A 25,105-nucleotide genomic window follows, 5' to 3' on the forward strand; every position below is an offset into this window, starting at 1 on the left:
TCCTAATTCAGACCCTCCGATTCACACCACCCCGTGATGTTTTTCTCACTCCTAATAGTGAATGTAATGTAACACACACCCATACAATGCGCACCACCCCGTGATGTTTTTCTCACTCCTACTAGTGAATGTAATGTAACACACACCCATACAATGCGCTCCACCCCGGGATGTTTTTCAGAAACCTATCCTACATTGCCACTGCATGTTCCCTGACCTCCCCATGTTGACCACCCCGCGGTGCTTTTCTCCATCCCACATTGCCACACACTGCCTATCCTAATTCAGACCCTCCGATTCACACCACCCCGTGATGTTTTTCTCACTCCTACTAGGGAATGTAATGTAACACACACCCATACAATGCGCACCACCCCGTGATGTTTCTCTCACTCCTACTTGTGAATGTAATGTAACACACACGCATACAATGCGCACCACCCCGCGATGTTTTTCAGAAACCTATCCTACATTGCCACTGCATGTTCCCTGACCTCCCCATGCTGACCACCCCGCGGTGCTTTTCTCCATCCTACATTGCCACTCACTGCCTATCATAATTCAAACCCTCCGATTCACACCACCCCATGATGTTTTTCTCACTCCTACTAGTGAATGTAATGTAACACACACCCATATAATGCGCACCACCCCGCGATGTTTTTCAGAAACCTATCCTACATTGCCACTGCATGTTCCCTGACCTCCCCATGCTGACCACCCCTCGGTGCTTTTCTCCATCCTACATTGCCACTCACTGCCTATCCTAATTCAGACCCTCCGATTCACACCACCCCGTGATGTTTTTCTCACTCCTACTTGTGAATGTAATGTAACACACACCCATAAAATGCGCACCACCCCGTGATGTTTTTCTCACTCCTACTAGGGAATGTAATGTAACACACACGCATACAATGCGCACCACCCCGCGATGTTTTTCAGAAACCTATCCTACATGGCCACTGCATATTCCCTGACCTCCCCATGCTGTCCACCCTGCGGTGCTTTCTCCATCCTAAATTGCCACTCACTGCCTATCCTAATTCAGACCCTCCGAATCACAGGACCCCGTGATGTTTTTCTCACTCCTACTAGTGAATGTAATATAACACACACCCATATAATGCGCACCACCCCGCGACTTTTTTCAGAAACCTATCCTACATGGCCACGGCATGTTCCCTGACCTCCCCATGCTAACCACCCCGCGGTGCTTTTCTCTATCCTACATTGCCACTCAGTGCCTATCCTAATTCAGACCCTCCGATTCATACCACCCCGTGATGTTTTTCTCACTCCTACTAGTGAATGTATTGTATCACACACCCATACAATGCGCACCACCCCGCGATGTTTTTCAGAAACCTATCCTACATTGCCACTGCATGTTCCCTGACCTCCCCATTCTGACCACCCAACGGTGCTTTTCTCCATCCTACATTGCCACTCACTGCCTATCCTAATTCAGACCCTCCGATTCACACCACCCCGCGAAGTTTTACTCTCTCCTACTAGAGAATGTAATGTAACACACACCCATACAATGCCCACCACCCCGCGATGTTTTTCAGAAACCTATCCTACATTGCCACTGCATGTTCCCTGATCTCCCCATGCTGACCACCCCGCGGTGCTTTTCTTCATCCTACATTGCCACTCACTGCCTATCCTAATTCAGACCCTCCATTTCACACGTCCCCGTGATGTTTTTCTCACTCCTACTAGTGAATGTAATGTAACACACACCCATATAATGCGCACCACCCCGTGATGTTTTTCAGAACACTATCCTACATTGCCACTGCATGTTCCATGGCCTCCCCATGCTGACCACCCCGCGGTGCTTTTCTCCATCCTACATTGCCACTCACTGCCTATCCTAATTCAGACCCTCCGATTCACACCACCCCGTGATGTTTTTCTCACTCCTACTTGTGAATGTAATGTAACACACACCCATAAAATGCGTAACACCCCGTGATGTTTTTCTCACTCCTACTAGTGAATGTAATATAACACACACGCATACAATGCGCACCACCCCGCGATGTTTTTTCAGAAACCTATCCTACATTGCCACTGCATGTTCCCTGACCTCCCCATGCTGACCACCCCGCGGTGCTTTTCTCCATCCTACATTGCCAATCCCTGCCTATCCTAATTCAGACCCTCCGATTCACACCACCCCGCGATGTTTTTCTCACTCCTACTAGTAAATGTAATGTAACACACACCCATACAATGTGCACCACCACGCGATGTTTTTCAGAAACCTATCCTACATTGCCACTGCATGTTCCCTGACCTCCACATGCTGACCACCCTGCGGTGCTTTTCTCCATCCTACATTGCCACTCACTGCCTATCCTAATTCACACCCTCCAATTCACACAACCCCGTGATGTTTTTCTCACTCCTACTAGTGAATGTAGTGTAACACACACCCATACAATGCGCACCACCCCGTGATGATTTTCTCACTCCTACTAATGAATGTAATGTAACACAGACCCATACAATGCGCACCACCCCGCGATGTTTTTCAAAAACCTATCCTACATTGCCACTGCACATTCCCTGACCTCCCCATGCTGACCGCCCCGCGGTGCTTTTCTCCATCCTACATTGCCACTCACTGCCTATCCTAATTCAGACCCTCCGATTCACACCACCCCGTGATATTTTTCTCACTCCTACTAGTTAATGTAATGTAACACACACCCATACAATGCGCACCACACCGTGATGTTTTTCTCACTCCTACTAGTGAATGTAATGTAACACACACCCATACAATGCGCACCACCCCTCGATGTTTTTCAGAAACCTATCCTACATTGCCACTGCATGTTCCCTGACCTCCACATGCTGACCACCCTGCGGTGCTTTTCTCCATCCTACATTGCCACTCACTGCCTATCCTAATTCACACCCTCCAATTCACACAACCCCGTGATGTTTTTCTCACTCCTACTAGTGAATGTAGTGTAACACACACCCATACAATGCGCACCACCCCGGGATGATTTTCTCACTCCTACTAATGAATGTAATGTAACACAGACCCATACAATGCGCACCACCCCGTGATGTTTTTCAAAAACCTATCCTACATTGCCACTGCACATTCCCTGACCTCCCCATGCTGACCGCCCCGCGGTGCTTTTCTCCATCCTACATTGCCACTCACTGCCTATCCTAATTCAGACCCTCCGATTCACACCACCCCGTGATATTTTTCTCACTCCTACTATTTAATGTAATGTAACACACACCCATACAATGCGCACCACACCGTGATGTTTTTCTCACTCCTACTAGTGAATGTAATGTAACATACACCCATACAATGCGCACCACCCCTCGATGTTTTTCAGAAACCTATCCTACATTGCCACTGCATGTTCCCTGACCTCCACATGCTGACCACCCTGCGGTGCTTTTCTCCATCCTACATTGCCACTCACTGCCTATCCTAATTCACACCCTCCAATTCACACCACCCCGTGATGTTTTTCTCACTCCTACTAGTGAATGTAGTGTAACACACACCCATACAATGCGCACCACCCCGTGATGATTTTCTCACTCCTACTAATGAATGTAATGTAACACAGACCCATACAATGCGCACCACCCCGCGATGTTTTTCAGAAAACTATCCTACATTGCCACTGCATGTTCCCTGACCTCCCCATGCTGACCACCCCGCGGTGCTTTTCTCCATCCTACATTGCCACTCACTGCCTATCGTAATTCAGACCCTCCGATTCACACCACCCCTTGATGTTTTTCTCACTCCTACTAGTGAATATAATGTAACACACACCCATACGATGTGCACCACCCCGCGATGTTTTTCAGAAACCTATCGTACATTGCCACTGCATGTTCCCTGACCTTCCCATGCTGAACACCCCGGGTTGCTTTTCTCCATCCTACATTGCCACTCACTGCCTATCCTAATTCAGACCCTCCGATTCACACCACCCCGTGATGTTTTTCTCACTCCTACTAGTGAATGTAATGTAACACACACCCATACAATGCGCTCCACCCCGGGATGTTTTTCAGAAACCTATCCTACATTGCCACTGCATGTTCCCTGACCTCCCCATGTTGACCACCCCGCGGTGCTTTTCTCCATCCCACATTGCCACACACTGCCTATCCTAATTCAGACCCTCCGATTCACACCACCCCGTGATGTTTTTCTCACTCCTACTAGGGAATGTAATGTAACACACACCCATACAATGCGCACCACCCCGTGATGTTTTTCTCACTCCTACTAGTGAATGTAATGTAACACACACGCATACAATGCGCACCACCCCGCGATGTTTTTCAGAAACCTATCCTACATTGCCACTGCATGTTCCCTGACCTCCCCATGCTGACCACCCCGCGGTGCTTTTCTCCATCCTACATTGCCACTCACTGCCTATCATAATTCAAACCCTCCGATTCACACCACCCCATGATGTTTTTCTCACTCCTACTAGTGAATGTAATGTAACACACACCCATATAATGCGCACCACCCCGCGATGTTTTTCAGAAACCTATCCTACATTGCCACTGCATGTTCCCTGACCTCCCCATGCTGACCACCCCTCGGTGCTTTTCTCCATCCTACATTGCCACTCACTGCCTATCCTAATTCAGACCCTCCGATTCACACCACCCCGTGATGTTTTTCTCACTCCTACTTGTGAATGTAATGTAACACACACCCATAAAATGCGCACCACCCCGTGATGTTTTTCTCACTCCTACTAGGGAATGTAATGTAACACACACGCATACAATGCGCACCACCCCGCGATGTTTTTCAGAAACCTATCCTACATGGCCACTGCATGTTCCCTGACCTCCCCATGCTGTCCACCCTGCGGTGCTTTCTCCATCCTAAATTGCCACTCACTGCCTATCCTAATTCAGACCCTCCGAATCACACGACCCCGTGATGTTTTTCTCACTCCTACTAGTGAATGTAATGTAACACACACCCATATAATGCGCACCACCCCGCGACTTTTTTCAGAAACCTATCCTACATGGCCACTGCATGTTCCCTGACCTCCCCATGCTAACCACCCCGCGGTGCTTTTCTCTATCCTACATTGCCACTCAGTGCCTATCCTAATTCAGACCCTCCGATTCATACCACCCCGTGATGTTTTTCTCACTCCTACTAGTGAATGTATTGTATCACACACCCATAAAATGCGCACCACCCCGCGATGTTTTTCAGAAACCTATCCTACATTGCCACTGCATGTTCCCTGACCTCCCCATGCTGACCACCCAACGGTGCTTTTCTCCATCCTACATTGCCACTCACTGCCTATCCTAATTCAGTCCCTCCGATTCACACCACCCCGCGAAGTTTTACTCTCTCCTACTAGAGAATGTAATGTAACACACACCCATACAATGCCCACCACCCCGCGATGTTTTTCAGAAACCTATCCTACATTGCCACTGCATGTTCCCTGATCTCCCCATGCTGACCACCCCGCGGTGCTTTTCTTCATCCTACATTGCCACTCACTGCCTATCCTAATTCAGACCCTCCATTTCACACGTCCCCGTGATGTTTTTCTCACTCCTACTAGTGAATGTAATGTAACACACACCCATATAATGCGCACCACCCCGTGATGTTTTTCAGAAAACTATCCTACATTGCCACTGCATGTTCCATGGCCTCCCCATGCTGACCACCCCGCGGTGCTTTTCTCCATCCTACATTGCCACTCACTGCCTATCCTAATTCAGACACTCCGATTCACACCACCCCGTGATGTTTTTCTCACTCCTACTTGTGAATGTAATGTAACACACACCCATACAATGCGCACCACCCCGTGATGATTTTCTCACTCCTACTAATGAATGTAATGTAACACAGACCCATACAATGCGCACCACCCCGCGATGTTTTTCAAAAACCTATCCTACATTGCCACTGCACATTCCCTGACCTCCCCATGCTGACCGCCCCGCGGTGCTTTTCTCCATCCTACATTGCCACTCACTGCCTATCCTAATTCAGACCCTCCGATTCACACCACCCCGTGATATTTTTCTCACTCCTACTAGTTAATGTAATGTAACACACACCCATACAATGCGCACCACACCGTGATGTTTTTCTCACTCCTACTAGTGAATGTAATGTAACATACACCCATACAATGCGCACCACCCCTCGATGTTTTTCAGAAACCTATCCTACATGGCCACTGCATGTTCCCTGACCTCCCCATGCTGACCACCCTGCGGTGCTTTCTCCATCCTAAATTGCCACTCACTGCCTATCCTAATTCAGACCCTCCGAATCACACGACCCCGTGATGTTTTTCTCACTCCTACTAGTGAATGTAATGTGACACACACCCATATAATGCGCACCACCCCGCGACGTTTTTCAGAAACCTATCCTACATGGCGACTGCATGTTCCCTGACCTCCCCATGCTAACCACCCCGCGGTGCTTTTCTCTATCCTACATTGCCACTCAGTGCCTATCCTAATTCAGACCCTCCGATTCACACCACCCCGTGATGTTTTTCTCACTCCTACTAGTGAATGTATTGTAACACACACCCATACAATGCGCACCACCCCGCGATGTTTTTCAGAAACCTATCCTACATTGCCACTGCATGTTCCCTGACCTCCCCATGCTGACCACCCAACGGTGCTTTTCTCCATCCTACATTGCCACTCACTGCCTATCCTAATTCAGACCCTCCGATTCACACCACCCCGCGAAGTTTTACTCTCTCCTACTAGACAATGTAATGTAACACACACCCATACAATGCCCACCACCCCGCAATGTTTTTCAGAAACCTATCCTACATTGCCACTGCATGTTCCCTGATATCCCCATGCTGACCACCCCGCGGTGCTTTTCTTCATCCTACATTGACACTCACTGCCTATCCTAATTCAGACCCTCCATTTCACACGTCCCCGTGATGTTTTTCTCACTCCTACTAGTGAATGTAATGTAACACACACCCATATAATGCGCACCACCCCGCGATGTTTTTCAGAAAACTATCCTATATTGCCACTGCATGTTCCATGGCCTCCCCATGCTGACCACCCCGCGGTGCTTTTCTCCATCCTACATTGACACTCACTGCCTATCCTAATTCAGACCCTCCGATTCACACCACCCCCTGATGTTTTTCTCACTCCTACTAGTGAATGTAATGTAACACACACCCATACAATGCGCACAACCCCGCGATGTTTTTCTCATTCCTACTAGTGAATGTAGTGTAACACACACCCATGCATTGCACAACACCCCGCGATGTTTTTCAAAAACCTGTCCTACATTGCCACTGCACGTTCCCTGAAATCCCCATGCTGACCACCCCGCTGTGCTTTTCTCCATCCTAAATTGCCACTCACTGCCTATCCTAATTCAGACCCTCCGATTCACACCACCCCGTGATATTTTTCTCACTCCTACTAGTTAATGTAATGTAACACACACCCATACAATGCGCACCACCCCGCGATGTTTTTCAGAAACCTATCCTACATTGCCACTGCATGTTCTCTGATCTCCCCATGCTGACCACCCCGCGGTGCTTTTCTTCATCCTACATTGACACTCACTGCCTATCCTAATTCAGACCCTCCGATTCACACTTCCCCGTGATGTTTTTCTCACTCCTACTAGTGAATGTAATGTAACACACACCCATATAATGCGCACCACCCCGTGATGTTTTTCAGAAAACTATCCTACATTGCCACTCCATGTTCCATGGCCTCCCCATGCTGACCACCCCGCGGTGCTTTTCTCCAACCTACATTGACACTCACTGCCTATCCTAATTCAGACCCTCTGATTCACACCACCTCGTGATGTTTTTCTCCCTCCTACTAGTGAATGTAATGTAACACACACCCATACAATGCGCACAACCCCGCGATGTTTTTCGGAAACCAATCCTACATTGCCACTGCATGTTCCCTGACCTCCCCATGCTGACCACACCGCGGTGCTTTTATCCATCCTACATTGCCGCTCACTGCCTATCCTAATTCAGACCCTCCGATTCACACCACCCCGTGATGTTTTTCTCAATCCTAATAGTGAATGTAATGTAACACACACCCATACAATGCGCACCACGCCGTGATGTTTTTCTCACGCCTACTAGTGAATGTAATGTAACACACACCCATGCAATGCGCACCACCCCGCGATGTTTTTCAGAAACCTATCCTACATTGCCACTGCATGTTCCCTGACCTCCCCATGCTCACCACACCGCGGTGCTTTTCTCCATCCTACATTGCCACTCACTGCCTATCCTAATTCAGACCCTCCAATTCACACCACCCCGTGATGTTTTTCTCACTCCTACTAGTGAATGTAATGTAACACACACCCATACAATGCGCACCACCCCGTGATGTTTTTCTCACTCCGACTAGAGAATGTAATGTAACACACACCCATACAATGCGCACCACCACGCGATGTTTTTCAGAAACCTATCCTACATTGCCACTGCATGTTCCCTGACCTCCCAAGCTGACCACCCCGCGGTGCTTTTCTCCATCCTACATTGCCACTCACTGCCTATCCTAATTCAGACCCTCCGATTCACAACACCACGTGATGTTTTTCTCACACCTACTAGTGAATGTAATGTAACACACACCCATACAATGCGTACCTCCCCGGGATGTTTTTCTCACTCCTACTCGTGAATGTAATGTAACACACACCCATACAATGCGCACCACCCCACGATGTTTTTCAGAAACCTATCCTACATTGCCACTGCATGTTCCTTGACCTCCCCATGCTGACCACCCCGCGGTGCTTTTCTCCATCCTACATTGCCACTCACTGCCTATCCTAATTCAGACCCTCGGATTCACACCACCCCGCGATGTTTTTCTCACTCCTACTAGTGAATGTAATGTAACACACACCCATACAATGCGCAACACCCCGCGATGTTTTTCAGAAACCTATCCTACATTGCCACTGCATGTTCCCTGACCTCCCCATGCTGACCACCCCGCGGTGCTTTTCTCCATCCTACATTGCCACTCACTGCCTATCCTAATTCAGACCCTCCGATTCACACCACCACGTGATGTTTTTCTCACTCCTACTAGTGGATGTTATGTAACACACACCCATACAATGCGCACCACCCCGCGATGTTTTTCAGAAACCTATCCTACATTGCCACTGCATGTTCCCTGACCTCCCCATGCTGACCACCCCGCGGTGCTTTTCTCGATCCTACATTGCCACTCACTGCCTATCCTAATTCAAACCCTCCGATTCACACCACCCCGTGATGTTTTTCTCACTCCTACTAGTGAATGTAATGTAACACACACCCTTACAATGCGCACCACCCCGCGATGTTTTTCAGAAACCTATCCTACATTGCCACTGCATGTTCCCTGACCTCCCCATGCTGACCACCCCGCGGTGCTTTTCTCCATCCTACATTGCCACTCACTGCCTATCCTTATTCAGACCCTCCGATTCACACCACCCCTGATGTTTTTCTCACTCCTACTTGTGAATGTAATGTAACACACACCCATAAAATGCGCACCACCCCGTAATGTTTTTCTCACTCCTACTAGTGAATGTAATATAACACACACGCATACAATGCGCACCACCACGCGATGTTTTTCAGAAACCTATCCTACATTGCCACTGCATGTTCCCTGACCTCCCCATGCTGACCACCCCGCGGTGCTTTTCTCCATCCTACATTGCCACTCACTGCCTATCCTAATTCAGACCCTCCGATTCACACCACCCCGCGATGTTTTTCTCACTCCTACTAGTGAATGTAATGTAACACACACCCATACAATGCGCACCACCCCGCGATGTTTTTCAGAAACCTATCCTACATTGCCACTGCATGTTCCCTGACCTCCACATGCTGACCACCCTGCGGTGCTTTTCTCCATCCTACATTGCCACTCACTGCCTATCCTAATTCACACCCTCCAATTCACACCACCCCGTGATGTTTTTCTCACTCCTACTAGTGAATGTAGTGTAACACACACCCATACAATGCGCACCACCCCGTGATGATTTTCTCACTCCTACTAATGAATGTAATGCAACACAGACCCATACAATGCGCACCACCCCGCGATGTTTTTCAGAAAACTATCCTACATTGCCACTGCATGTTCCCTGACCTCCCCATGCTGACCACCCCGCGGTGCTTTTCTCCATCCTACATTGAAACTCACTGCCTATCGTAATTCAGACCCTCCGATTCACAGCACCCCTTGATGTTTTTCTCACTCCTACTAGTGAATATAATGTAACACACACCCATACGATGTGCACCACCCCGCGATGTTTTTCAGAAACCTATCGTACATTGCCACTGCATGTTCCCTGACCTTCCCATGCTGTACACCCCAGGTTGCTTTTCTCCATCCTACATTGCCACTCACTGCCTATCCTAATTCAGACCCTCCGATTCACACCACCCCGTGATGTTTTTCTCACTCCTAATAGTGAATGTAATGTAACACACACCCATACAATGCGCTCCACCCCGGGATGTTTTTCAGAAACCTATCCTACATTGCCACTGCATGTTCCCTGACCTCCCCATGTTGACCACCCCGCGGTGCTTTTCTCCATCCCACATTGCCACACACTGCCTATCCTAATTCAGACCCTCCGATTCACACCACCCCGTGATGTTTTTCTCACTCCTACTAGGGAATGTAATGTAACACACACCCATACAATGCGCACCACCCCGTGATGTTTTTCTCACTCCTACTAGTGAATGTAATGTAACACACACGCATACAATGCGCACCACCCCGCGATGTTTTTCAGAAACCTATCCTACATTGCCACTGCATGTTCCCTGACCTCCCCATGCTGACCACCCCGCGGTGCTTTTCTCCATCATACATTGCCACTCACTGCCTATCATAATTCAAACCCTCCGATTCACACCACCCCATGATGTTTTTCTCACTCCTACTAGTGAATGTAATGTAACACACACCCATATAATGCGCACCACCCCGCGATGTTTTTCAGAAACCTATCCTACATTGCCACTGCATGTTCCCTGACCTCCCCATGTTGACCACCCCTCGTTGCTTTTCTCCATCCTACATTGCCACTCACTGCCTATCCTAATTCAGACCCTCCGATTCACACCACCCCGTGATGTTTTTCTCACTCCTACTTGTGAATGTAATGTAACACACACCCATAAAATGCGCACCACACCGTGATGTTTTTCTCACTCCTACTAGGGAATGTAATGTAACACACACCCATACAATGCGCACCACCCCGTGATGTTTTTCTCACTCCTACTAGTGAATGTAATGTAACACACACGCATACAATGCGCCCCACCCCGCAATGTTTTTCAGAAACCTATCCTACATTGCCACTGCATGTTCCCTGACCTCCCCATGCTGACCACCCCGCGGTGCTTTTCTCCATCCTACATTGCCACTCACTGCCTATCCTAATTCAGACCATCCGATTCACACCACTCCGTGATGTTTTTCTCACTCCTACTAGTGAATGTAATGTAACACACACCCATATAATGCGCACCACCCCGCGATGTTTTTCAGAAACCTATCCTACATTGCCACTGCATGTTCCCTGACCTCCCCATGCTGACCACCCCTCGGTGCTTTTCTCCATCCTACATTGCCACTCACTGCCTATCCTAATTCAGACACTCCGATTCACACCACCCCGTGATGTTTTTCTCACTCCTACTTGTGAATGTAATGTAACACACACCCATAAAATGCGCACCACCCCGTGATGTTTTTCTCACTCCTACTAGGGAATGTAATGTAACACACACCCATACAATGCGCACCACCCCGTGATGTTTTTCTCACTCCTACTAGTGAATGTAATGTAACACACACGCATACAATGCGCACCACCCCGCAATGTTTTTCAGAAACCTATCCTACATTGCCACTGCATGTTCCCTGACCTCCCCATGCTGACCACCCCGCGGTGCTTTTCTCCATCCTACATTGCCACTCACTGCCTATCCTAATTCAGACCATCCGATTCACACCACTCCGCGATGTTTTTCTCACTCCTACTAGTGAATGTAATGTAACACACACCCATACAATGCGCACCATCCCGCGATGTTTTTCAGAAACCTATCCTACATTGCCACTGCATGTTCCCTGACCTCCACATGCTGACCACCCTGCGGTGCCTTTCTCCATCCTACATTGCCACTCACTGCCTATCCTAATTCAGACCCTCCAATTCACACCACCCCGTGATATTTTTCTCACTCCTACTATTGAATGTAATGTAACACACACCCATACAATGCGCACCACCCCGTGATGATATTCTCACTCCTACTAGTGAATGTAATGTAACACACACCCATACAATGCGCACCACCACGCGATGTTTTTCAGAAACCTATCCTACATTGCCACTGCATGTTCCCTGACCTCGCCATGCTGACCAACCCGCGGTGCTTTTCTCTATCCTACATTGCCACTCACTGCCTATCCTAATTCAGACCCTCCGATTCACACCACCCCGCGATGTTTTTCTCACTCTTACTAGTGAATGTAATGTAACACACACCCATACAATACGCAATACCCCGCGATGTTTTTCAGAAACCTATCCTACATTGCCACTGCATGTGCCCTGACCTCCCCATGCTAACCACCCCGCGGTGCTTTTCTGCATCCTACATTGCCACTCACAGCCTATCCTAATTCAGACCCTCTGATTCACACCACCCCGTAACGTTTTTCTCACTCCTACGAGTGAATGTAATGTAACACACACCCATACAATGCGCACCACCCCGCGATGTTTTTCAGAAAACTATCCTACATTGCCACTGCATGTTCCCTGACCTCCCGATGCTGACCACCCCGCGGTGCTTTTCTCCATCCTACATTGCCACTCACTGCCTATCCTAATTCAGACCCTCCGATTCACACCACCACGTGATGTTTTTCTCACTCCTACTAGTTAATGTAATGTAACACACACCCATACAATGCGTACCACCCCGTGATGTTTTTCTCACTCTTACTAGTGAATGTAATGTAACACACACCCATACAATGTGCACCACCCCGCGATGTTTTTCAGAAACCTATCCTACATTGCCACTTCATGTTCCCTGACCTCCCCATGCTGAACACCCCGCGGTGCTTTTCTCCATCCTACATTGCCACTCACTGCCTATCCTAATTCAGACCCTCCGATTCACACCACCCCGTTATGTTTTTCTCACTCCTAATAGTGAATGTAATATAACACACACCCATACAATGCGCACCACCCCGTGATGTTTTTCTCACTCCTACTAGTGAATGTAATGTAACACACACGCGTACAATGCGCACCACCCCGCGATGTTTTTCAGAAACCTATCCTACATTGCCACTGCATGTTCCCTGACTTCCCCATGCTGACCACCCCGCGGTGCTTTTCTCCATCCTACATTGCCACTCACTGCCTATCCTAATTCAGACCCTCTGATTCACACCACTCCGCGATGTTTCTCTCACTCTTACTAGTGAATGTAATGTAACACACACCCATACAACGTGCACCACCTCGCGATGTTTTTCAGAAACCTATACTACATTGCCACTGCATGTTCCATGACCTCCCCATGCTGACCACCCCGCGGTGCTTTTCTCCATCCTACATTGCCACTCACTGCCTGTCCTAATTCAGACCCTCCGATTCACACCACCCCGTGATGTTTTTCTCACTCCTACTAGTGAATGTAATGTAACACACACCCATACAATGCGCACCACCATGTGATGTTTTTCAGAAAACTATCCTACATTGCCACTGCATGTTCCGTGACCTCCCCATGCTGACCACCCCGCGGTGCTTTTCTCCATCCTACATTGCCACTCTCTGCCTATCCTAAATCAGACCCTCCGATTCACACCACCACGTGATGTTTTTCTCACTCCTACTAGTGAATGTAATGTAACACACACCCATACAATGCGTACCAACCCGTGATGTTTTTCTCACTCCTACTAGTGAATGTAATGTAACACACACCCATACAATGCGCACCACACCGCGATGTTTTTCAGAAACCTATCCTACATTGCCACTGCATGTTCCCTGACCTCCCAATGCTGACCACCCCGCGGTGCTTTTCTCCATCCTACATTGCCACTCACTGCCTATCCTAATTCAGACCCTCCGATTCACACCACCCCGCGATGTTTTTCTCACTCCTACTAGTGAATGTAATGTAACACACACCCATACGATGTGCACCACCCCGCGATGTTTTTCAGAAACCTATCGTACATTGCCACTGCATGTTCCCTGACCTCCCCATGCTGAACACCCCGGGTTGCTTTTCTCCATCCTACATTGCCACTCACTGCCTATCCTAATTCAGACCCTCCGATTCACACCACCCCGTGATGTTTTTCTCACTCCTAATAGTGAATGTAATGTAACACACACCCATACAATGCGCACCACCCCGTGATGTTTTTCTCACTCCTACTAGTGAATGTAATGTAACACACACCCATACAATGCGCTCCACCCCGGGATGTTTTTCAGAAACCTATCCTACATTGCCACTGTATGTTCCCTGACCTCCCCATGTTGACCACCCCGCGGTGCTTTTCTCCATCCCACATTGCCACACACTGCCTATCCTAATTCAGACCCTCCGATTCACACCACCCCATGATGTTTTTCTCACTCCTACTAGGGAATGTAATGTAACACACACCCATACAATGCGCACCACCCCGTGATGTTTTTCTCACTCCTACTAGTGAATGTAATGTAACACACACACATACAATGCGCACCACCCCGCGATGTTTTTCAGAAACCTATCCTACATTGCCACTGCATGTTCCCTGACCTCCCCATGCTGACCACCCCGCGGTGCTTTTCTCCATCCTACATTGCCACTCACTGCCTATCATAATTCAAACCCTCCGATTCACACCACACCATGATGTTTTTCTCACTCCTACTAGTGAATGTAATGTAACACACACCCATATAATGCGCACCACCCCGCGATGTTTTTCAGAAACCTATCCTACATTGCCACTGCATGTTCCCTGACCTCCCCATGCTGACCACCCCTCGTTGCTTTTCTCCATCCTACATTGCCACTCACTGCCTATCCTAATTCAGACCCTCCGATTCACACCACCCCGTGATGTTTTTCTCACTCCTACTTGTGAATGTAATGTAACACACACCCATAAAATGCGCACCACCCCGTGATGTTTTTCTCACTCCTATTAGGGAATGTAATGTAACACACACCCATACAATGCGCACCACCCCGTGATGTTTTTCTCACTCCTACTAGTGAATGTAATGTAACACACACGCATACAATGCGCACCACCCCGCAATGTTTTTCAGAAACCTATCCTACATTGCCACTGCATGTTCCCTGACCTCCCCATGCTGACCACCCCGCGGTGCTTTTCTCCATCCTACATTGCCACTCACTGCCTATCCTAATTCAGACCATCCGATTCACACCACTCCGTGATGTTTTTCTCACTCCTACTAGTGAATGTAATGTAACACACACCCATATAATGCGCACCACCCCGCGATGTTTTTCAGAAACCTATCCTACATTGCCACTGCATGTTCCCTGACCTCCCCATGCTGACCACCCCTCGGTGCTTTTCTCCATCCTTCATTGCCACTCACTGCCTATCCTAATTCAGACACTCCGATTCACACCACCCCGTGATGTTTTTCTCACTCCTACTTGTGAATGTAATGTAACACACACCCATAAAATGCGCACCACCCCGTGATGTTTTTCTCACTCCTACTAGGGAATGTAATGTAACACACACCCATACAATGCGCACCACCCCGTGATGTTTTTCTCACTCCTACTAGTGAATGTAATGTAACACACACGCATACAATGCGCACCACCCCGCAATGTTTTTCAGAAACCTATCCTACATTGCCACTGCATGTTCCCTGACCTCCCCATGCTGACCACCCCGCGGTGCTTTTCTCCATCCTACATTGCCACTCACTGCCTATCCTAATTCAGACCATCCGATTCACACCACTCCGCGATGTTTTTCTCACTCCTACTAGTGAATGTAATGTAACACACACCCATACAATGCGCACCATCCCGCGATGTTTTTCAGAAACCTATCCTACATTGCCACTGCATGTTCCCTGACCTCCACATGCTGACCACCCTGCGGTGCCTTTCTCCATCCTACATTGCCACTCACTGCCTATCCTAATTCAGACCCTCCAATTCACACCACCCCGTGATATTTTTCTCACTCCTACTATTGAATGTAATGTAACACACACCCATACAATGCGCACCACCCCGTGATGATATTCTCACTCCTACTAGTGAATGTAATGTAACACACACCCATACAATGCGCACCACCACGCGATGTTTTTCAGAAACCTATCCTACATTGCCACTGCATGTTCCCTGACCTCGCCATGCTGACCAACCCGCGGTGCTTTTCTCTATCCTACATTCCCACTCACTGCCTATCCTAATTCAGACCCTCCGATTCACACCACCCCGCGATGTTTTTCTCACTCCTACTAGTGAATGTAATGTAACACACACCCATACAATACGCAATACCCCGCGATGTTTTTCAGAAACCTATCCTACATTGCCACTGCATGTGCCCTGACCTCCCCATGCTAACCACCCCGCGGTGCTTTTCTGCATCCTACATTGCCACTCACAGCCTATCCTAATTCAGACCCTCTGATTCACACCACCCCGTAACGTTTTTCTCACTCCTAATAGTGAATGTAATGTAACACACACCCATACAATGCGCACCACCCCGCGATGTTTTTCAGAAAACTATCCTACATTGCCACTGCATGTTCCCTGACCTCCCCATGCTGACCACCCCGCGGTGATTTTCTCCATCCTACATTGCCACTCACTGCCTATCCTAATTCAGACCCTCCGATTCACACCACCACGTGATGTTTTTCTCACTCCTACTAGTTAATGTAATGTAACACACACCGATACAATGCGTACCACCCCGTGATGTTTTTCTCACTCCTACTAGTGAATGTAATGTAACACACACCCATACAATGTGCACCACCCCGCGATGTTTTTCAGAAACCTATCCTACATTGCCACTTCATGTTCCCTGACCTCCCCATGCTGAACACCCCGTGGTGCTTTTCTCCATCCTACATTGCCACTCACTGCCTATCCTAATTCAGACCCTCCGATTCACACCACCCCGTTATGTTTTTCTCACTCCTAATAGTGAATGTAATATAACACACACCCATACAATGCGCAGCACCCCGTGATGTTTTTCTCACTCCTACTAGTGAATGTAATGTAACACACACCCATACAATGCGCACCACCCCGCGATGTTTTTCAGAAACCTATCCTACATTGCCACTGCATGTTCCCTGACCTCCCCATGCTGACCACCCCGCGGTGCTTTTCTCCATCCCACATTGCCACACACTGCCTATCCTAATTCAGACCCTCCGATTCACACCACACCGTGATGTTTTTCTCTCTCCTACTAGGGAATGTAATGTAACACACACCCATACAATGCGCACCACCCCGTGATGTTTTTCTCACTCCTACTAGTGAATGTAATGTAACACACACGCGTACAATGCGCACCACCCCGCGATGTTTTTCAGAAACCTATCCTACATTGCCACTGCATGTTCCCTGACCTCCCCATGCTGACCACCCCGCGGTGCTTTTCTCCATCCTACATTGCCACTCACTGCCTATCCTAATTCAGACCCTCCGATTCACACCACTCCGCGATGTTTCTCTCACTCTTACTAGTGAATGTAATGTAATACACACCCATACAACGTGCACCACCTCGCGATGTTTTTCAGAAACCTATACTACTTTGCCACTGCATGTTCCATGACCTCCCCATGCTGACCACCCCGCGGTGCTTTTCTCCATCCTACATTGCCACTCACTGCCTGTCCTAATTCAGACCCTCCGATTCACACCACCCCGTGATGTTTTTCTCACTCCTACTAGTGAATGTAATGTAACACACACCCATACAATGCGCACCACCATGTGATGTTTTTCAGAAAACTATCCTACATTGCCACTGCATGTTCCGTGACCTCCCCATGCTGACCACCCCGCGGTGCTTTTCTCCATCCTACATTGCCACTCTCTGCCTATCCTAAATCAGACCCTCCGATTCACACCACCACGTGATGTTTTTCTCACTCCTACTAGTGAATGTAATGTAACACACACCCATACAATGCGTACCACCCCGTGATGTTTTTCTCACTCCTACTAGTGAATGTAATGTAACACACACCCATACAATGCGCACCACCCCGCGATGTTTTTCAGAAACCTATCCTACATTGCCACTGCATGTTCCCTGACCTCCCCATGCTGACCACCCCGCGGTGCTTTTCTCCATCCTACATTGCCACTCACTGCCTATCCTAATTCAGACCCTCCGATTCACACCACCCCGCGATGTTTTTCTCACTCCTACTAGTGAATGTAATGTAACACACACCCATACCATGCGCACCACCCCGCGATGTTTTTCAGAAACCTATCCTACATTGCCACTGCATGTTCCCTGACCTCCACATGCTGACCACCCTGCGGTGCCTTTCTCCATCATACATTGCCACTCACTTCCTATCCTAATTCAGACCCTCCAATTCACACCACCCCGTGATGTTTTTCTCACTCCTACTATTGAATGTAATGTAACACACACCCATACAATGCGCACCACCCCGCGATATTTTTCAGAAACCTATCCTACATTGCCACTGCATGTGCCCTGACCTCCCCATGCTAACCACCCCGCGGTGCTTTTCTCCATCCTACATTGCCACTCACTGCCTATCCTAATTCAGACCCTCTGATTCACACCACCCCGTGACGTTTTTCTCACTCCTACTAGTGAATGTAATGTAACACACACCCATACAATACGGAACACCCCGCGATGTTTTTCAGAAACCTATCCTACATTGCCACTGCATGTGCCCTGACCTCCCCATGCTAACCACCCCGCGGTGCTTTTCTCCATCCTACATTGCCACTCACTGCCTATTCTAATTCAGACCCTCTGATTCACACCACCGCGTGACGTTTTTCTCACTCTTACTAGTGAATGTAATGTAACACACACCCATACAATGCGCACCACACCGCGATGTTTTTCAGAAAACTATCCTACATTGCCACTGCATGTTCCCTGACCTCCCCATGCTGACCACCCCGCGGTGCTTTTCTCCATCCTACATTGCCACTCACTGCCTATCGTAATTCAGACCCTCCGATTCACACCACCCCTTGATGTTTTTCTCACTCCTACTTGTGAATGTAATGTAACACACACCCATAAAATGCGCACCACCCCGTGATGTTTTTCTCACTCCTACTAGGGAATGTAATGTAACACACACCCATACAATGCGCACCACCCCGTGATGTTTTTCTCACTCCTACTAGTGAATGTAATGTAACACACACGCATACAATGCGCACCACCCCGCAATGTTTTTCAGAAACCTATCCTACATTGCCACTGCATGTTCCCTGACCTCCCCATGCTGACCACCCCGCGGTGCTTTTCTCCATCCTACATTGCCACTCACTGCCTATCCTAATTCAGACCATCCGATTCACACCACTCCGCGATGTTTTTCTCACTCCTACTAGTGAATGTAATGTAACACACACCCATATAATGCGCACCACCCCGCGATGTTTTTCAGAAACCTATCCTACATTGCCACTGCATGTTCCCTGACCTCCCCATGCTGACCACCCCTCGGTGCTTTTCTCCATCCTACATTGCCACTCACTGCCTATCCTAATTCAGACACTCCGATTCACACCACCCCGTGATGTTTTTCTCACTCCTACTTGTGAATGTAATGTAACACACACCCATAAAATGCGCACCACCCCGTGATGTTTTTCTCACTCCTACTAGGGAATGTAATGTAACACACACCCATACAATGCGCACCACCCCGTGATGTTTTTCTCACTCCTACTAGTGAATGTAATGTAACACACACGCATACAATGCGCACCACCCCGCAATGTTTTTCAGAAACCTATCCTACATTGCCACTGCATGTTCCCTGACCTCCCCATGCTGACCACCCCGCGGTGCTTTTCTCCATCCTACATTGCCACTCACTGCCTATCCTAATTCAGACCATCCGATTCACACCACTCCGCGATGTTTTTCTCACTCCTACTAGTGAATGTAATGTAACACACACCCATACAATGCGCACCATCCCGCGATGTTTTTCAGAAACCTATCCTACATTGCCACTGCATGTTCCCTGACCTCCACATGCTGACCACCCTGCGGTGCCTTTCTCCATCCTACATTGCCACTCACTGCCTATCCTAATTCAGACCCTCCAATTCACACCACCCCGTGATATTTTTCTCACTCCTACTATTGAATGTAATGTAACACACACCCATACAATGCGCACCACCCCGTGATGATATTCTCACTCCTACTAGTGAATGTAATGTAACACACACCCATACAATGCGCACCACCACGCGATGTTTTTCAGAAACCTATCCTACATTGCCACTGCATGTTCCCTGACCTCGCCATGCTGACCAACCCGCGGTGCTTTTCTCTATCCTACATTGCCACTCACTGCCTATCCTAATTCAGACCCTCCGATTCACACCACCCCGCGATGTTTTTCTCACTCCTACTAGTGAATGTAATGTAACACACACCCATACAATACGCAATACCCCGCGATGTTTTTCAAAAACCTATCCTACATTGCCACTGCATGTGCCCTGACCTCCCCATGCTAACCACCCCGCGGTGCTTTTCTGCATCCTACATTGCCACTCACAGCCTATCCTAATTCAGACCCTCTGATTCACACCACCCCGTAACGTTTTTCTCACTCCTACGAGTGAATGTAATGTAACACACACCCATACAATGCGCACCACCCCGCGATGTTTTTCAGAAAACTATCCTACATTGCCACTGCATGTTCCCTGACCTCCCGATGCTGACCACCCCGCGGTGCTTTTCTCCATCCTACATTGCCACTCACTGCCTATCCTAATTCAGACCCTCCGATTCACACCACCACGTGATGTTTTTCTCACTCCTACTAGTTAATGTAATGTAACACACACCCATACAATGCGTACCACCCCGTGATGTTTTTCTCACTCTTACTAGTGAATGTAATGTAACACACACCCATACAATGTGCACCACCCCGCGATGTTTTTCAGAAACCTATCCTACATTGCCACTTCATGTTCCCTGACCTCCCCATGCTGAACACCCCGCGGTGCTTTTCTCCATCCTACATTGCCACTCACTGCCTATCCTAATTCAGACCCTCCGATTCACACCACCCCGTTATGTTTTTCTCACTCCTAATAGTGAATGTAATATAACACACACCCATACAATGCGCACCACCCCGTGATGTTTTTCTCACTCCTACTAGTGAATGTAATGTAACACACACGCGTACAATGCGCACCACCCCGCGATGTTTTTCAGAAACCTATCCTACATTGCCACTGCATGTTCCCTGACTTCCCCATGCTGACCACCCCGCGGTGCTTTTCTCCATCCTACATTGCCACTCACTGCCTATCCTAATTCAGACCCTCTGATTCACACCACTCCGCGATGTTTCTCTCACTCTTACTAGTGAATGTAATGTAACACACACCCATACAACGTGCACCACCTCGCGATGTTTTTCAGAAACCTATACTACATTGCCACTGCATGTTCCATGACCTCCCCATGCTGACCACCCCGCGGTGCTTTTCTCCATCCTACATTGCCACTCACTGCCTGTCCTAATTCAGACCCTCCGATTCACACCACCCCGTGATGTTTTTCTCACTCCTACTAGTGAATGTAATGTAACACACACCCATACAATGCGCACCACCATGTGATGTTTTTCAGAAAACTATCCTACATTGCCACTGCATGTTCCGTGACCTCCCCATGCTGACCACCCCGCGGTGCTTTTCTCCATCCTACATTGCCACTCTCTGCCTATCCTAAATCAGACCCTCCGATTCACACCACCACGTGATGTTTTTCTCACTCCTACTAGTGAATGTAATGTAACACACACCCATACAATGCGTACCAACCCGTGATGTTTTTCTCACTCCTACTAGTGAATGTAATGTAACACACACCCATACAATGCGCACCACACCGCGATGTTTTTCAGAAACCTATCCTACATTGCCACTGCATGTTCCCTGACCTCCCAATGCTGACCACCCCGCGGTGCTTTTCTCCATCCTACATTGCCACTCACTGCCTATCCTAATTCAGACCCTCCGATTCACACCACCCCGCGATGTTTTTCTCACTCCTACTAGTGAATGTAATGTAACACACACCCATACGATGTGCACCACCCCGCGATGTTTTTCAGAAACCTATCGTACATTGCCACTGCATGTTCCCTGACCTCCCCATGCTGAACACCCCGGGTTGCTTTTCTCCATCCTACATTGCCACTCACTGCCTATCCTAATTCAGACCCTCCGATTCACACCACCCCGTGATGTTTTTCTCACTCCTAATAGTGAATGTAATGTAACACACACCCATACAATGCGCACCACCCCGTGATGTTTTTCTCACTCCTACTAGTGAATGTAATGTAACACACACCCATACAATGCGCTCCACCCCGGGATGTTTTTCAGAAACCTATCCTACATTGCCACTGTATGTTCCCTGACCTCCCCATGTTGACCACCCCGCGGTGCTTTTCTCCATCCCACATTGCCACACACTGCCTATCCTAATTCAGACCCTCCGATTCACACCACCCCATGATGTTTTTCTCACTCCTACTAGGGAATGTAATGTAACACACACCCATACAATGCGCACCACCCCGTGATGTTTTTCTCACTCCTACTAGTGAATGTAATGTAACACACACGCATACAATGCGCACCACCCCGCGATGTTTTTCAGAAACCTATCCTACATTGCCACTGCATGTTCCCTGACCTCCCCATGCTGACCACCCCGCGGTGCTTTTCTCCATCCTACATTGCCACTCACTGCCTATCATAATTCAAACCCTCCGATTCACACCACACCATGATGTTTTTCTCACTCCTACTAGTGAATGTAATGTAACACACACCCATATAATGCGCACCACCCCGCGATGTTTTTCAGAAACCTATCCTACATTACCACTGCATGTTCCCTGACCTCCCCATGCTGACCACCCCTCGTTGCTTTTCTCCATCCTACATTGCCACTCACTGCCTATCCTAATTCAGACCCTCCGATTCACACCACCCCGTGATGTTTTTCTCACTCCTACTTGTGAATGTAATGTAACACACACCCATAAAATGCGCACCACCCCGTGATGTTTTTCTCACTCCTATTAGGGAATGTAATGTAACACACACCCATACAATGCGCACCACCCCGTGATGTTTTTCTCACTCCTACTAGTGAATGTAATGTAACACACACGCATACAATGCGCACCACCCCGCAATGTTTTTCAGAAACCTATCCTACATTGCCACTGCATGTTCCCTGACCTCCCCATGCTGACCACCCCGCGGTGCTTTTCTCCATCCTACATTGCCACTCACTGCCTATCCTAATTCAGACCATCCGATTCACACCACTCCGCGATGTTTTTCTCACTCCTACTAGTGAATGTAATGTAACACACACCCATATAATGCGCACCACCCCGCGATGTTTTTCAGAAACCTATCCTACATTGCCACTGCATGTTCCCTGACTTCCCCATGCTGACCACCCCTCGGTGCTTTTCTCCATCCTTCATTGCCACTCACTGCCTATCCTAATTCAGACACTCCGATTCACACCACCCCGTGATGTTTTTCTCACTCCTACTTGTGAATGTAATGTAACACACACCCATAAAATGCGCACCACCCCGTGATGTTTTTCTCACTCCTACTAGGGAATGTAATGTAACACACACCCATACAATGCGCACCACCCCGTGATGTTTTTCTCACTCCTACTAGTGAATGTAATGTAACACACACGCATACAATGCGAACCACCCCGCAATGTTTTTCAGAAACCTATCCTACATTGCCACTGCATGTTCCCTGACCTCCCCATGCTGACCACCCCGCGGTGCTTTTCTCCATCCTACATTGCCACTCACTGCCTATCCTAATTCAGACCATCCGATTCACACCACTCCGCGATGTTTTTCTCACTCCTACTAGTGAATGTAATGTAACACACACCCATACAATGCGCACCATCCCGCGATGTTTTTCAGAAACCTATCCTACATTGCCACTGCATGTTCCCTGACCTCCACATGCTGACCACCCTGCGGTGCCTTTCTCCATCCTACATTGCCACTCACTGCCTATCCTAATTCAGACCCTCCAATTCACACCACCCCGTGATATTTTTCTCACTCCTACTATTGAATGTAATGTAACACACACCCATACAATGCGCACCACCCCGTGATGATATTCTCACTCCTACTAGTGAATGTAATGTAACACACACCCATACAATGCGCACCACCACGCGATGTTTTTCAGAAACCTATCCTACATTGCCACTGCATGTTCCCTGACCTCGCCATGCTGACCAACCCGCGGTGCTTTTCTCTATCCTACATTCCCACTCACTGCCTATCCTAATTCAGACCCTCCGATTCACACCACCCCGCGATGTTTTTCTCACTCCTACTAGTGAATGTAATGTAACACACACCCATACAATACGCAATACCCCGCGATGTTTTTCAGAAACCTATCCTACATTGCCACTGCATGTGCCCTGACCTCCCCATGCTAACCACCCCGCGGTGCTTTTCTGCATCCTACATTGCCACTCACAGCCTATCCTAATTCAGACCCTCTGATTCACACCACCCCGTAACGTTTTTCTCACTCCTAATAGTGAATGTAATGTA

Source organism: Cavia porcellus, unplaced genomic scaffold (genome assembly GCF_034190915.1).
Source record: "Cavia porcellus strain 051 isolate PalLab524CR breed Dunkin Hartley unplaced genomic scaffold, mCavPor4.1 scaffold_41, whole genome shotgun sequence".
Taxonomy (NCBI): domain Eukaryota; kingdom Metazoa; phylum Chordata; class Mammalia; order Rodentia; family Caviidae; genus Cavia; species Cavia porcellus.